The sequence below is a fragment of the Scylla paramamosain genome, chromosome 6 (genome assembly GCF_035594125.1).
Source record: "Scylla paramamosain isolate STU-SP2022 chromosome 6, ASM3559412v1, whole genome shotgun sequence".
NCBI classification, from domain to species: domain Eukaryota; kingdom Metazoa; phylum Arthropoda; class Malacostraca; order Decapoda; family Portunidae; genus Scylla; species Scylla paramamosain.
This window is the reverse complement of record NC_087156.1, coordinates 27,774,497-27,789,496: the sequence shown is the minus strand read 5'-3', so window position 1 is coordinate 27,789,496 and position 15,000 is coordinate 27,774,497. Positions and strand designations below refer to the sequence as shown.

Below are 15,000 nucleotides of genomic sequence, written 5' to 3'. Positions count from 1 at the left end.
TTCTTTAGAGAGACGTAGGTTTTAAGAGGAGACCTGATCGAAGTCTTTAAGTGTTATAAGGGTATAACAAAGGGGACGTTAGCAAAATTCTTAGGAACATTAACCATGATAAAACAAGAAATAATGGGTTCAAGCTTGAGGATTTTCGGTTTAAAAAAGAGATAGGAAGGAATTGGTTCTCAAATAGAGTGGTAGATGAATGGAACGGAGTTAGTAATCAAGTTGTTAGTGTTAAGCCATTGGGGAGCTTTAAGAGAAGATTAGAAAGATTTACGTATGGGGATGATAGGTGAAATTAGGTAGGTATATTTCATACAGGGGCTGCCAGGTGTAGGCCTGATGGCTTCTTGCAGCTTCCCTTATTTCTTATGTTCTTATGTTCTTATGTAACACAAGGAGTGAATACAGTTGCAGCCCACCACCTCGGGAGGACAGAGAGAACCCACCGTCACCTGTTGATTCCTGCTTAAAGTTTTATATATATATATATATATATATATATATATATATATATATATATATATATATATATATATATATATATATATATATATATATATATATATATATATATATATATATATATATATATATATATATATATATATATATATATATATATATATATATATATATATATATATATATATATATATATATATATATATATATTTTTTTTTTTTTTTTTTTTTTTTATTTAATTTCCTCACATTTATTTTATTTTATATTGTTTATTTCTTTACTTATTCAAGTAATTAATATACTTTGCTTCCTTTATTTCTTTAGTTTAATTTGGACTTTTATTTATTTCTTTATCTGTTTACTATGTATTTATTTATTTATCTATTGAGAGAGAGTGAGAGAGAGAGAGAGAGAGAGAGAGAGAGAGAGAGAGAGAGAGAGAGAGAGAGAGAGAGAGAGAGAGAGAGAGAGAGAGAGAGAGAGAGAGAATACTATATATTGTTTACCTACCAATCCTAACATATTCCTTTTCTCCTCAACGTATAAAATTAACCAAACAGTGCAATGCACGTTTTAATGTATCGTGGAAAACTTAATTTTTCTTAAGTTCGCAGTGAAAAAAACAAGATCAAATATAATAAACTTATCATATAAACTTATTCGAATTAGAAGAATACTGTACTCATGGCAGACTTCAGGAGGATAGTTAATGTGGCTTTATAGAATTATTGTTAATGTTTGTCAAAGGTTCTATTGAAAAATAATCACTGTCAATCAAGTCGACGTTTTCAGTCCTCACTCATTCCTTCACGTGAACTCTTATCCAATCTTATTTATGAATTTTTCTAACTTAAACAGTGAGGAAAAAATAAAGAGGGCGGGAACAGCGGTACGCTAGGTTGTATTTTGACAGCAGAGTACCATGAGCTGACATTGCGTTGCTCTGTGTAGATGGCCGCGTCATTGGTAATCCTTGAGTAAATCCTCCCGGCTCTCTTGTGTTTTTCATTCGTTGTTTTGATTCGTTTATTATTGATCTTAGGAAAAGGTTATTTTGTATCTAGTCATCAGCAAGCGGGGTGATATTTTGTTAGTTCTTGTTTGGTCACCTTTCTAATGCAGTTTTATCTTCATTATATCACGCCACTGTGGGTTAATCTTCATCCTCCGCTACGTCTTTCAAAACAGCCACCATTAAGCCATCCTCTCCTGGGACATTCCTGGCGTATTATCTCTGTGTCATAATCTGGACTTCAACTATTGTACTTTGTGTCTTGTTACATCGGATACTCCTCTGTCATGTTTTAAATATTTATTGCAACACTTGATAACTAGTTTTTTTTTTATTTTTTTTTATTTTGACCTTTTCTCGCATTATACACCTATATTGTCATTGATTGCTTTGCTACTTCAGTCTTTCTTTCTTTCTTTTTTTTTTTTTTTGCCAGAAATCAGTTAACGGGAATTTTGTAAGCTTTTATTTAATTTCTTTTTTTCTTGACACATTCTGGACTTGCTGCTTTCTTTTATTTGTCAGTTTCATATATTCATTCATTTGTGGATTCTTTAACCTGAAGATTCTTGTTACGATTTTCATACTTTTCCTTATTTGCATTAGATAATTAAGCGATGTTCTATCTATCCTGTGTCAGCATCTGTCTTTGCTTTTGCTGTGTCGTTTCCTTTATCAATGAAAGAGTTCGTTGACTTATTGTAATCTTTCTCAGTACTTAAAAACTCGAAATCTTTCCTTCTCTTATGTTATTTTCATCATAGATTTTTTCTATTTTATTTATTTTTATAGCTGAAGGTCTCTGGGCATATTTTCTTCTCCGATTAATAATATTTTCATTTAATAGCTGAAACTTTGGTACATATTACATATTTCCCCGATTTTTTTCTTATCCTATCCATATATTCTCTCCCCCATAAGTCCCGACATTTCGTCCCCTGTGTGTCCCCGCCACGTCACATCTCCGTGCCTCACTCAACACTGCCTTCTTGGTTCCTCCGCATGTCTTTCCCCTTCGTGAGTCACCTTTTTCTCGAATCCCACTCATGCCTCCCTGTCCTGCCTCACCATGCATCCCTCTATCAATACTTGTCTTCCATGCATTCTCCTGTAATTAAATACTCTGATTACCTGTTTTTTGTTCTTATTGTAACACTTTCTGTCTGATTCCTTATCATTCCACTTCTTCGTAGTCCTCTCTTCTCCGTTTTCTTTTCTCCTGAACGTCATAAACCTTCCTGCTTCTTTTCCTTTTCATTCACCTTTTTTCTGCTGTCCCTCCACGTCTTTCTTCCCTCCCTCACGCTGTCTCTCTCCTACCCTGCGGCTGCCTCCCTCCGCCTCCCTTGTTTTCCTCCAACACTAATTCCGTGACGATTTAATTATCTTGTAAACGTCGCCTCTGTTGTTAAATGAGGGAGGGTCTCTCTCTCTCTCTCTCTCTCTCTCTCTCTCTCTCTCTCTCTCTCTCTCTCTCTCTCTCTCTCTCTCTCTCTCTCTCACTTGCTTATGTAGTTTCTTTCACTTTTTTTTTTGTTTACCGCCACCACCACCATCACCACTACTGCGACTACTACTACTACTACTACTATACTATTATCAGCCATCAACCACCAGCACCACCACCAGCACCACCACCACCACCACCAGCGACCCCCGGCACTCAGTCTGGCGAGATCAATAAGGCTGCTAATGGCGTATTTTACTACTACTGAGACACCGCCACCTCTCTCTCTCTCTCTCTCTCTCTCTCTCTCTCTCTCTCTCTCTCTCTCTCTCTCTCTCTCTCTCTCTCTCTCTCTCTCTCTCTCCTAACTTTTTTTTTTTCATCTTAATAAAACTTTAATTTCTTTCCTAATTTTTCCATGTATCTTTGCATTAGTATTTGCCTTGTACTTTAATCTAGGTTCTCTTACGTTTATCTTATTCCTCTCTCTTTGGCTCGTACCGTTGTGAGGAAGAGAAGGAGACAAGGAGAGAAAGAAGGAAAGACACTGTAGGAACTCATCAAGGAAGGAGAAGGGGACAGACAGAGGAAAGGAAGGAAACGAGACACTGAAGGGACGGATGGAGGAGTAGGAGGAGAGAAAAAGAATGGGAGTAGAGAGAAGGAAATATACTGAGGTAGAAGATAGAAAGAAAAGAAAAAGAAAGACATAAGGGTTGTATACAGGTGAGAATAAGAGGAGAGTGGAAGAAAGGTATTGTAGTAGAGAGAGAGAGAGAGGGAAAAGGGAAGAAATTATTAAGATAGAAAAAGACAATGAAAATAAAGATGGCGTAGAGATAAGAGAAGGTAAAATAAAGGGAACAAGCTACGTAGGGAAGGATCAGTGGAGGAGAATCAGTGTTGAGAGAGAAGATGAGAAGTAAAGATTCGAGGATTGGAGGAAGGAAGCAGGGACGAGTGAGCGGAAGGCGAGGAGGAGAGGGAGAGAAAGGTCGTGAAGGATGGCAGGGTGAGAGAGGAGAGGCTGGTGTGGCAGGAAGGACATGGAGAGGTAGGTTAATGAGCATAGGAGTGACAGAACAGAGTGAGGAAGACACGTAGAAGAAGAATGAAGATAGAGAAAAAAAAAGAGAAAAAAAAGGTTGAGAATTAGGAAAGAGAGCAAAGATACAGGAGGAAAAGGGAAGCGCCGTTGCAAAGACAAAGTTTCCGGACATTCACCAGAACCAGAACCAGAGCCAGTATGTGAAACTGAAAATAGAGGGAAGGACTAGATTTCAGGAGGCAGGAAGAGAATGAAGATGTGGAGAAGGATGGTGAGAAAGACGTGTACAGTTGACAATAGAGTGAAAGAGGCTGGAACTGCAAGATCTACACCGGATGAGAGTGAAGAAGCCTACCAAGACAAAAGAGAGAAAGAGAGAGAGGGAGACAAAAAAAAAAAAAAAATCAAAATAGACAGATTGACTGGTTGATTGATTGACTGACTAAAAATTTCTGGGCTACAACAGCAAAGTCATAGGGCGTGTAAGGAAGGTAGAAAATTATATAAAAATAGGGCATGGTAGCATGTTGGGTTACAATAGGAAGGAAAATGCAGATCAACAGATATAAGAAAGGTACAAAATTAGATAAAAATACGAGATAGATGCAGACTGAAAGTAGAAACAGAGACAGGAACCAACAGGCATCAGAAAAGTAAAACATGAGGTGAAAACAAGCCATAGGAGCAGGACCAATCAAAGACGAGAGAGACAAATCCACAGACACCAGAAACTACAGCACAAAATTAAAACAAAAGGATAAACGACCCGGACAAATGAAGGAAGAGATGCACTAGGAACTCACAGCAAGCGTCAGAAAGGTGCTACACGAGATAAAAATAAAACAGAAATAGGATCAACCAAAGAAGAAAGAGACAAACGAGTAAGATAAAATACGAGACGAAAATCAAATAAACAAGCAGGATAAGTGGCAGTAGAGTGGCGGCAGGAATTCACAGCAGCCATCAGGAAGGTGCAGCACGAGGTGAAAATAAGACCTAAGAACAGGATCAACCAAAGTAGAGAGATACAAACCCACAGACATAAGAAATATAAAATGCGAGATGATGATAAGATACACAAGCAGAATGAATGAAAATAGATTGGCAGGAACCCACAGCAGACGTCAGGAGGCTCAGTGGCAGGGAGCTGGAGAGAGCAGGGAGGAGGAGGGAGGGAAACACAGTTAGGGGAGAAAAGTAAAGGTCTCTTCCCCTCTTGCCTCTCCAGCCCCTCCCCTTCCCCTTTCAGCCCCGCCGGCAGGGAAGGACCTGTACAGTTTGCAGAAAGTATAACCGCGGGGGAATAACAGAGGGAGATTAGAAAACAGGACATCCATTAAGAGTGTTGTGACAGTACACCACTTCCTCACGCGGGGAAAAGAGGGGAGGAAAGGTAACGATCAATCAGTAACGAGTAGGAACAGACAAGTTTTTTTTTCTCTCTCTCTCTTTCTTTTCTTTGTAATGGAAAGAAATACTCGCACCTTGTCAGAGCAGGTGAAATGACTGTTTCCTTACTGCTTTGTCAATATCTCACGAATGGAGAAGGACAGGAAAGTAACAGAGAGTGAGAGGGAAAAAAAAGTAGAATAATTTAATCTTTACTTCTTTACTTTCTAGTGGAAAAATAAGATATCTCGTTAGAGGAGGTAAGGCGACTCTCTCTTCCTTGCTTTGTCAATATCTCACGAATGGAAAAGAGTAGGAAAGTAACAGTAAATAAAAAAAAGAGACGAGTGGAATCAGTCTTTTCTTCTTCACTTTCTAGTGTAAAAAAAAGTAAAGAAAAAATATATTGTCAGGGCAGGTAAGGCGACTGTTTCCTCCTCGCTTTGTCATTGTCTCATGACTAGAAAAAGACAGAAAGGTAACATAAAAAAAAAGAGTGGAATCAGTCACTTTTTCTTCTTTTACTTTCTAGTGGAGGAATAAAATAACTTGCCAGGGCAGGTGAGGTGTCTGTTTCCTTACTGCTCTGTCAATATCCCACCAGTGAAAAGGGACAGAGAAGCAACAGTCAAAAAGCGTGTATAATCAGTTAGTTTTTTCCCTTTATTTTCTAGCGGACAAATACTGTACCTTGTCAGAGAAGATAAGACAACTATTTCTCCTTAATCAATTTTCCTACGTGTGAAAAAAAGAAGGAAAGAAAAGTGGCGCTCATTCAGTACCGAATACAAAGTCAGTATTTATTTTATTTTATTTATAATGAGGAAAATAAGTTGTTAGAGAAAGTATGATGATTGTTTCCTCTTAGTTTATCGTCTCGCTTATGGGAAATAAAGGAAAGAAAAGAGTAGAAAAACTACATTTCCTCTTTCCTTTATATCCTTAAAAAAAAAAGTCACAACAACCACAAGAAAATTGCTTTCTTAGTCAATTATCTCAAATGCAGAGAGAGAGAGACGAAAAACATACGTAATAAGATCCATAAGAAAAGGAAAACTCATTATTAGTCAGCGGGGAGATTATAAGCTTTATTTGGCTGATGAAGGGCGACTGCCTCCCCTTCTGTGTTTGCATTAATTCCACCAGGTGTAGCGTGTAGCCTGTCTTCTGAACGGCAGGTAATTCCCCGACGCTGGCCACTTTGAAACCCTTACCCAGAGAGAGAGAGAGAGAGAGAGAGAGAGAGAGAGAGAGAGAGAGAGAGAGAGAGAGAGCATGAGAAAGAAAGGGGGTAGGAAGAAATTAACTAAACGCAAAGAGACACAGAGAAGGAAACAAGGCTAAGGGAGCAATGATATCAGTAGCAGGAACTAGAAGAGAGGAGGAGGAAGAGGAGAAGTAGGAGGAGTAGGTGGAGGGAGACGAGGGGGATGTAAGAGAAAGAAGATGAGCTGAAGTAGTGAAAAAGACGAGGAAGAGAAGGAAGAGGAGGAGGGAAGGAGGAGGATAAGTAGGAAAAAGAGGAAAAGCAGTAGTAGTAACAGAGAGGAGAAAGGCGGAGAAGAAGGAAGGTGATGGAGAATAAAAGGAGGGAGATGAAGAGGAGGAAGAGGAGGAGGAGGAAGAAGAGGAAGAACAAGTAGAAAAGGAAGGCGGTAAATAGGAGAAAGAGGAGGAACAGAAGCAGAAAGAGGAGGAGGAGGAGGAGGAGGAGGAGGAGGAGGAGGAGGAGGAGGAGGAGGAAGAGGAGGTGGAGGTGGGCGGAGGGAGGCTCAGGGCTCAGGCCGGTCTGCTCGTTATGTGTGCGCCATGAGAATTAGATTATCCTGGCGGTAACTGGATCTGGAGTGTGTTAGGGCGGTGGTGAGCGGCCCCCGGGACTCCGCCATTACCACTAACCTCGTCACCGCCTCCTCCAGCCCTCCCGCCCTCATCTCCCGCCCTTTTTACCCACCAAAACACCGATTCCCAGACGCCACTCTAATGCCCGGTGACTTATTTGCCGGTTATTTCATTCCCACGCCCAGGATATATTTGGGGAGAACCATCACAGTCTCTCTCTCTCTCTCTCTCTCTCTCTCTCTCTCTCTCTCTCTCTCTCTCTCTCTCTCTCTCTCTCTCTCTCTCAGGTTGTGTTCCCTAAACGCCTTGATGTTCTTTTGTTTCTTCATGCTGAATTATTTAAGAGAATTATTGTTTTTTTTTTTATTTTCTGTATCTGTGTGAATGTGTGTGCGTGTGTGTGTGTCTGTGTGTGAAAGGGTCGACTATAGTAGTGTGTGTGTGTGTGTGTGTGTGTGTGTGTGTGTGTGTGTATGTGTGTGCGCGATGCAAATTAATGCCTCGCCCAACTGTGTGTGAAAAAAGATACGTGTTCAGTTGGTTGGTTAGGAGTATTACAATCTTTTTTTTTTTTTTTTTGGATCTGAGTTTTTAGCTGGCAAAGAAAACTGAAGTGTGGTTTAAAAAATATTGATTTGAAAAAAAAAAAAAGAGAAGTTAGTCCACATCAACTTAATTTAAGCTCATTTTTGTTGCCATTTCGTGTAGCCTTTGTACGTGTGTGTGTGTGTGTGTGTGTGTGTGTGTGTGTGTGTGTGTGTGTGTGTGTGTACGTGTACGTGTGTGTGTGTGTGTGTGTGTGTGTGTGTGTGTGTGTGTGTTTATCTACATTGTTATGATGTTTCATGTTTTTAGACTATCACTTTCTATGTGTGCCTCATTTACTCTCTCTCTCTCTCTCTCTCTCTCTCTCTCTCTCTCTCTCTCTCTCTCTCTCTCTCTCTCTCTCTCTCTATCTCTCTCTCTGTTGACATACTTCCCTCCTCCCTTTTTCCAGGTCTCATGTGAATCCCGCAGAGAGAGAGAGAGAGAGAGAGAGAGAGAGAGAGAGAGAGAGAGAGAGAGAGAGAGAGAGAGATGGAAAAGTAGGAGTGAATAAAAGAAAGTAAAACGAGGGAGGGAGGAAGGAAGGAAAGAAGAAAGGAAGGAAACGAGAGAATGGAGGAGTCAGGTGTATGGAGTTGTCTGATGATGATGATGATGATGATAATGATGATGAAAAGAAGAGGAGGAGGAGGAGGAGGAGAAGAACTACGACGACGAGGGAGGACAAGTGGGAAGAGGAGGAGGAGGAGGAGGAGGAGGAGGAGGAGGAGAAGAAGAAGAAGAAGAAGAAGAAGAAGAAGAAGAAGAAGAAGAAGAAGAAGAAGAAGAAGAAGAAGAGAAGGAGGAGGAGGAGGAGAAGAAGAAGAAGAAGAAGAAGAAGAAGAAGAAGAAGAAGAAGAAGAAGAAGAAGAAGAAGAAGAGGAGGAGGAGGAGGAGGAGGAGGAGGAAAAGAAGAAGAAGAAGAAGAAGAAAAGGAGGAGGAGGAGGAGAAAAGAAGAAAAAAAAGAAAAAAGATAGATAAATTGATAGATAAGAAACCAAAACTAAAATGATGACAACAACATTAACAACAACAACATCAACAACAACAACGCCTATTAGTATTTACCCAATTATCTCGTTTTGAAAGTTTCTCCCTCCATTCCTCGATCATTTCTGCCCCAAGTCTCGTTTGCTTCGCCGTGCGTCTGACGAGTGATGGGTGGTGGACTGGTAGGGCCTTGGCGGGGCGGAGCGGGGCGTTGCGGGGCCGGGAGGGAAGGCTCTGTCAGGCTCATTCAGTGGGGAGGGCTGGGGAGGCATGATCTCGGCCTCAAATCCCTGATCGACGTGTGTGGGAAGCGTCAGAAAGTTGGGATTCGTGGGCCATTTCAGCTGAGGTGCAGAAAATGAAGCGTTAGTTTAGCGGGTGAGCGTCAGCGTGGATGGAATGCACGTCTTACTCATCCTTTCTTTTTTTTTTTTTTATTTCCTATGTCAGTTCGCCTCCTTTTCTCGTGGCCTTTTCACCCTTCGATGTTATTTTTTTTTTCTTTCGGGTTCTCATTCGTGTATTGTCTATTGAGGTAATTCATAGTAATCGCAATGAAAAGAAGAATAGGGGCATTTTATAACATGGGGACTTTGCGAGGTCGTCCGCACGATATTCAAGGCAAGTGGTGGAAGTGGCGGGAGTATAGTTTGCATGGTGATATTCACTAATTAGGCTTGAATGAATCCGTGAAGGTAGAGAAGATACAATGATGAGAAGCAAAAATGTAAGTAGAAATAACAAGGACAACAGCGTTTTAATTAAAGAACACAACAATCATATAATCAATCATAAAAAAAAAGAAAATTCAATATAAATGACAAAAATTATATATATATATATATATATATATATATATATATATATATATATATATATATATATATATATATATATATATATATATATATATATATATATATATATATATATATATATATATATATATATATATATATATATATATATATATATATATATATATATATATATATATATATATATATATATATAAAACTTATTCAATATAAATGACAGCAGGAAAAGACTAGCCACAAGTAGAGACAACAAGACAATAACATAAAAAAATAATAATAATAATAAATAAATAAAAACTACAGAAAATTTTACTCTATTCGTGGTAAGTTTATGTTAGCTCTACTTGCAGGAGGGAAAAAATAAAATGAAAAAAAGTGGAGGATGTGGGCAGTTCAAACGAACACGCCCAGGAATACAATGCGTGGTGTACGTGGCTGAGATATGGATAGGAGGGAGACGTGCGCTGCTGGGGAAAGACTCGGTGTTCAGGAAGCAAGGAGCAGCAGCAGCAGGGGGAGGAGGAGCAGGGAAAGTATATATGCTGAAGCGGCACTGGCGTGGGTGGGGAGGTGGGGAGGAGTGTGAAACCTTTGATTGCGAGAGAATGTGTGTGTGTGTGTGTGTGTGTGTGTGTGTGTGTGTGTGTGTGTTTCATTGTAAAGTTCTAGCCTTGAGTTGATAGTTTCTGTTTCTCTCCTCTTGTATTTTGTGTAATGTTGTGGAAAAAATAGAGAAGATAAGAGTGAAGATGATTCTTTGAGAGATGCGAGTAGTGAAAAGATGCGTGGGCAAATAAGATGGATGGCAGCATGGCTTTTAAAGAAAATTAAGTTAGAGAAGACAGTTTGGAAAAGATAGGTTAGGCGGAAGAGGTTAGTGAGACTTAAAAAAAATAAAAATGAATAAATGAAATAAAATAACCACGTGTGTGTTTGTGTGTGTGTGTTGTGAAGAGTGAACCGTCCCTTGTGTACATTGTATTCAGTCATGGGGTTTTATTTCATTATAACCGTCTAATGAAAAACTTGGTAGAGAAAGAATTATGTCAGACACACCACATCCACATACTACATCATCTCCTCTCTCTCTCGCTCTCTCTGGATAAATAAGCGGACATTCGGTGATGCCTCATGAATTATTGCATACCTATTGTGGTGCACTGCGGAAGAGGGGAGGAGAGCCCGTTTCTCCATAGACAGTGCAGGAGAAAAAGGGAAATATCTTTTCATCGCAGCATTTCTTTTCCTTTTTATATATGCATATTTTTTTTTGGGGGGGGGGTATAATGTTGAAATAACATTAGCGTTTTCATCTGAGGTTAAATTATATTATATTAAGGTAAGATCCAATTTTTTTTTTTTAATGCAATCCCTTCTTTGTGAAGAAGCGTCATATTTTTTTTTTTTTTTCCAGATATTGTCATTGTCTATGATTGGCACTCTTCATTGTTGGTGTCGGAAATAGATGGGGGGAAATGATTCTAGTGGACTGGAATATATCTACACTAATTTTAATCTAAGTTACCCTTTTCAGGTAATCAAGACGACTCGTTTTCTTTCATAAAAGGTTGGAAGGATAACTATAATGGAAAGCTGTTATTTCTCCACAGTCTTCTATAGCGAAGTGTTAACAAAGATATGGACAGCCGTTGACAAAGAGTAACTAAGATATTTACTGGTGGATACTGCTGATGAGAATGTAATACGATCCACATGGCAATGTACGATACACACGGGTTCAGAAGAAATCTCCTAGTCCACCAAGTATTGATAAGAAGACCGTAACTCGTGAATCCCTCGAAACGTAGCCTACTAGTGGTTTTGTTTTGTTATTATAAGAAAAAAATAATTGTAGTTTGATCTTTTTTCATTTTTTCCTATAACATACGAGTATAGTGTATGTAGTCATTATTTTCGTTGGTGTTTCCTTGCTTGTTGCCTCAGTGTTCGTCACAGGCAGCTTTTTCCATAAGTTTTCATTATAGAAGCGGCGCTTTAAGGCAGATTTTAGTACTGTTCCCGAGAGGCTTAATTTTCTTATGTGATGCTTCTTATAATAAGTAAAATATTACTTCCAAGTAGCCGTATGTGTGTGCGTGTGTGTGTTGTTGTTGTTGTTGTTGTGATGGTGGTGGCATGTGTATGTGCATATTAGTTACTGAGACAATTATTTTATCCATATTGTTTTCCGACACAGTTACCAGATGGTGCTACCGTGTACTACAGGAAGAACATTAGAATAGCGTCCTTTTGTTTGAAAAAAAAAAATATATATATTATTGATCTGAAGACGGAATAATTCTGATGATTTTTTTTTTTTTCTTTTTTCTCGCAGTAAAATTTTTCCATTCTTCTTTTTTTGATGGTCCAAATCAATCAGCATTTGACCAACTCAGCAAGGAACATGGAGGGACAGGTGTTGAATCTCTTTCCACCCACCCTTGGAACCACCTTTGTTGGTGGTGAGCATAATGAGGCTTCGTAAGTTGACTCCTCTACTTGCAATCTTCATGTAGCAAAGTAGGCTCTTAGTCTTTCCTCGCAAATAAATACGAGTAATGTGTGTAATTTCTAAGGGATAGAAAACCCTGACAGTCTTCTCCTAAGTTTGAGATTTTGTACTGGCATACTGAATTTATCCGGTCTGGTCAACCACTCCTGAGTTTTTTTTTTTTTTAAACCGAAATACTGGAATACATAATTTTTCTTTTTACTTTTGTTTACCCTTTGAACATATGTGAAAGAAAACTATATTATTTGAAGACAAACTTAGCTTTTTATAGCTTCCAATGAATGCACAGAATGTAACACATCACCAAAGTATTTATGCATTCTTTACTCATTTACGGAGAAAGATGTGTATTCTTCCAACAAAGAGTAACAGAGCCTTATTTTGGCTGTTATGGGAAATTCATCCATCACTCAAAAGCGAGACACAATTTCTTCAATATATTATATAAAAATGTTGTTATATCTTCTCTGTTTATATTATTTGTTTTACACGGAGAGAACAGAGCCTTTCTTCAGCCTTGATAATTAAGACTGGCATTGGTATGTACGCGGTGCTCGCCCTTGTGTTGTGGGGGCCGCGGCGGCGGTGTGACCTTATGGTGAATATGAAACATCTGCTGGATGCCCAGTAAAGGACGGTGGGGGTCACTCTATGGTTAGACCGCAGGACAGTGTATATCATTAGGCACCACTGTGCAGTAAGGCTGCATGTTGCATGAGAACAAGTTGTTAGGGCGCAATGGCACGAGACTTGGGTACGAAAGGATGCGCTACCCATTTGATCCTTGGGACATGGCACCAGATCCTGTGCTTGCCTCGCCACTCCTTGGTGTTTTTTTTTTTTTTCAGACAGGCACTGAATTAATAGTACATAGATCAGTAGTTGCGTATAGTTTGAGATTGCGTTTTGAAGTGCGTTGATTTCTCTCCAGGCGCGGTGTGGCACTACTCCAGCCTGTCCTTGCCGCACGGTGCCCCTTGTGGCCACTTTCACTGCCGCGGCCGCCCCTTGCGTCACCATCACCGCGCCAGGTCCGCTGCATCAGTATTGGCGTTGGTCCCCACACTGCCCTTCACATTCACCACCACAGTACCGACACGCGGTGGAAATCAACACCGAGGCAACCGAAGAGTTCTGAAAGCAACCTGTTTGGTGTGGAAAAAAGCGAATAAGGATAAATTTTACGCCAACTTACGCGCCACTAAATGTCGAAAATTCCGATCAGACTTACCTTTAGACAAATTATATTTCACAAGACTCCTTTTTTTATTAGAAACTGGCAGTTTTTAAGATGCAAGCTCTGGTGTACGTAGGTTGCCGTGTAGTAATGGAAGGAAGTGGCAACCCAGCGGGCAGGTGGAGGCGTCGCTGGGTCGGAGTTTGCCTCAGTTGCCAAACACAGGTGTTGTGGAGTGTGTGTCAGCCAGGTACTGCGTAGTTATACTTTGTTCACTAAGGTGTTTGTTGGCCATTACTTGCGCGACTGAAACCTCACCACTCATATCTCTGGTAAACATGAGAAAAGAAGACTGCCGGTCCCCGTGTGTTGTGTCTCAGTGATTTCCTTCCCATGCGGTTAAGTACTCGCAAATGTTTACGTTGTCAGGATGATAAAAAGTCATCGCCTTTCGCTTCGCAGTGGTTTGCGTGACGTTGTTGATGCACCCGTCTGCGTGGACACTGCCGGACACACGAGTGTGGGAGCATCGAGTGGCACTTTGAAATCCTGTCCTTGTTGTTCTGGGGGAAAGAAATGAAATATCTTTATTTTTTTTCTTCCGATCATTATTTATTTTCGAATTTATAATTGATGTGTCGTTGTGCTGGCACTCGCTTTAAATATAATAGTCTCTTATGTTTTGTTTTATCTTCATGTAGAGAGAGAGAGAGAGAGAGAGAGAGAGAGAGAGAGAGAGAGAGAGAGAGAGAGAGAGAGAGAGAGAGAGAGAGAGAACGTGTTATATATATATATATATATATATATATATATATATATATATATATATATATATATATAATATATATATATATATATATATATATATATATATATATATATATATATATATATATATATATATATATATATATATACTTTTTCACTCTTATACCTGATCATACTTGATTCTCTCTCTCTCTCTCTCTCTCTCTCTCTCTCTCTCTCTCTCTCTCTCTCTCTCTCTCTCTCTCTCTCTCTCTCTCTCTCTCTCTCTCTCTCTCTCTCTCTCTCTTGAATAAGGCTTATAATCAACATCAGAAAAAATTGGTCCATTACCCTCGCCCCTCGCCCACCCCGTCTCTCCCTTCCCCCCTGATGCCTCACGCGCATAATTTTCCCCTTCCATCCCTCGTCACTCCCCTCATCTTATGAATAATTGATTTTTGAAAACCCTCATTCCGTTTACCCTTTTTGGATCCTTTTTTTTTCCATAACAATATTTACCAAACTGTATGGCTAGAAGTCTTTTCTTCTTTTTTTTTCAATTATTAATTCTCAGCTACTTGCTAAGCGTTCCTCTTCCTGTGATGTGAAGACTTTACGTTTTAGTGCCCTCTGTAGCATATGGTCCTTCATGTCATTATTGCGACGCATAAATGAGTAATGTATTGCTTGATAGGGGAAATCCTGAAACTATTTTTTTGTCCTGCACTTGCCCAAACAGCGCAGTGCCCGCTTAGCCTTCCATTGTCTCGTCGCAAGCAAAACCCCATCGGTCTGGATGTCCTCGGGCTAGGTTGCCATGGGGTTGAGACATCGGACAGCTGTATCCCTCCCTCCGTTATTCCCTCTCCCCTACTCCACTCCCTCCCCTCCCCCTATCCCACAACACCAATCCCACCCCACTCACTATCCCGGGAAAAAAAAAGAAAAAAAAGGTATATATACGACGGTA

The 15,000-nt window shown here is 39.7% G+C and overlaps 1 protein-coding gene across 6 annotated transcripts in view; it reads left to right on the top strand.

Moving 5' to 3' along the window:
- Positions 1-13,197: 13,197 nt before the first annotated feature.
- The window catches only part of LOC135101558 (uncharacterized), a 35,873-nt gene continuing 34,070 nt past the window's right edge, over positions 13,198-15,000 (top strand). Inside the window, exon 1 of one of the 6 annotated variants that reach the window (XM_064005662.1) lies at positions 13,198-13,258. The gene's annotated coding sequence lies outside the window, so the exon portion shown is untranslated. Of the gene's footprint in view, positions 13,259-13,429; positions 13,616-15,000 lie in introns of those variants that run through there. The other 5 variants (XR_010269301.1, XM_064005660.1, XM_064005664.1 and 2 more) reach the window with 5 other exon arrangements.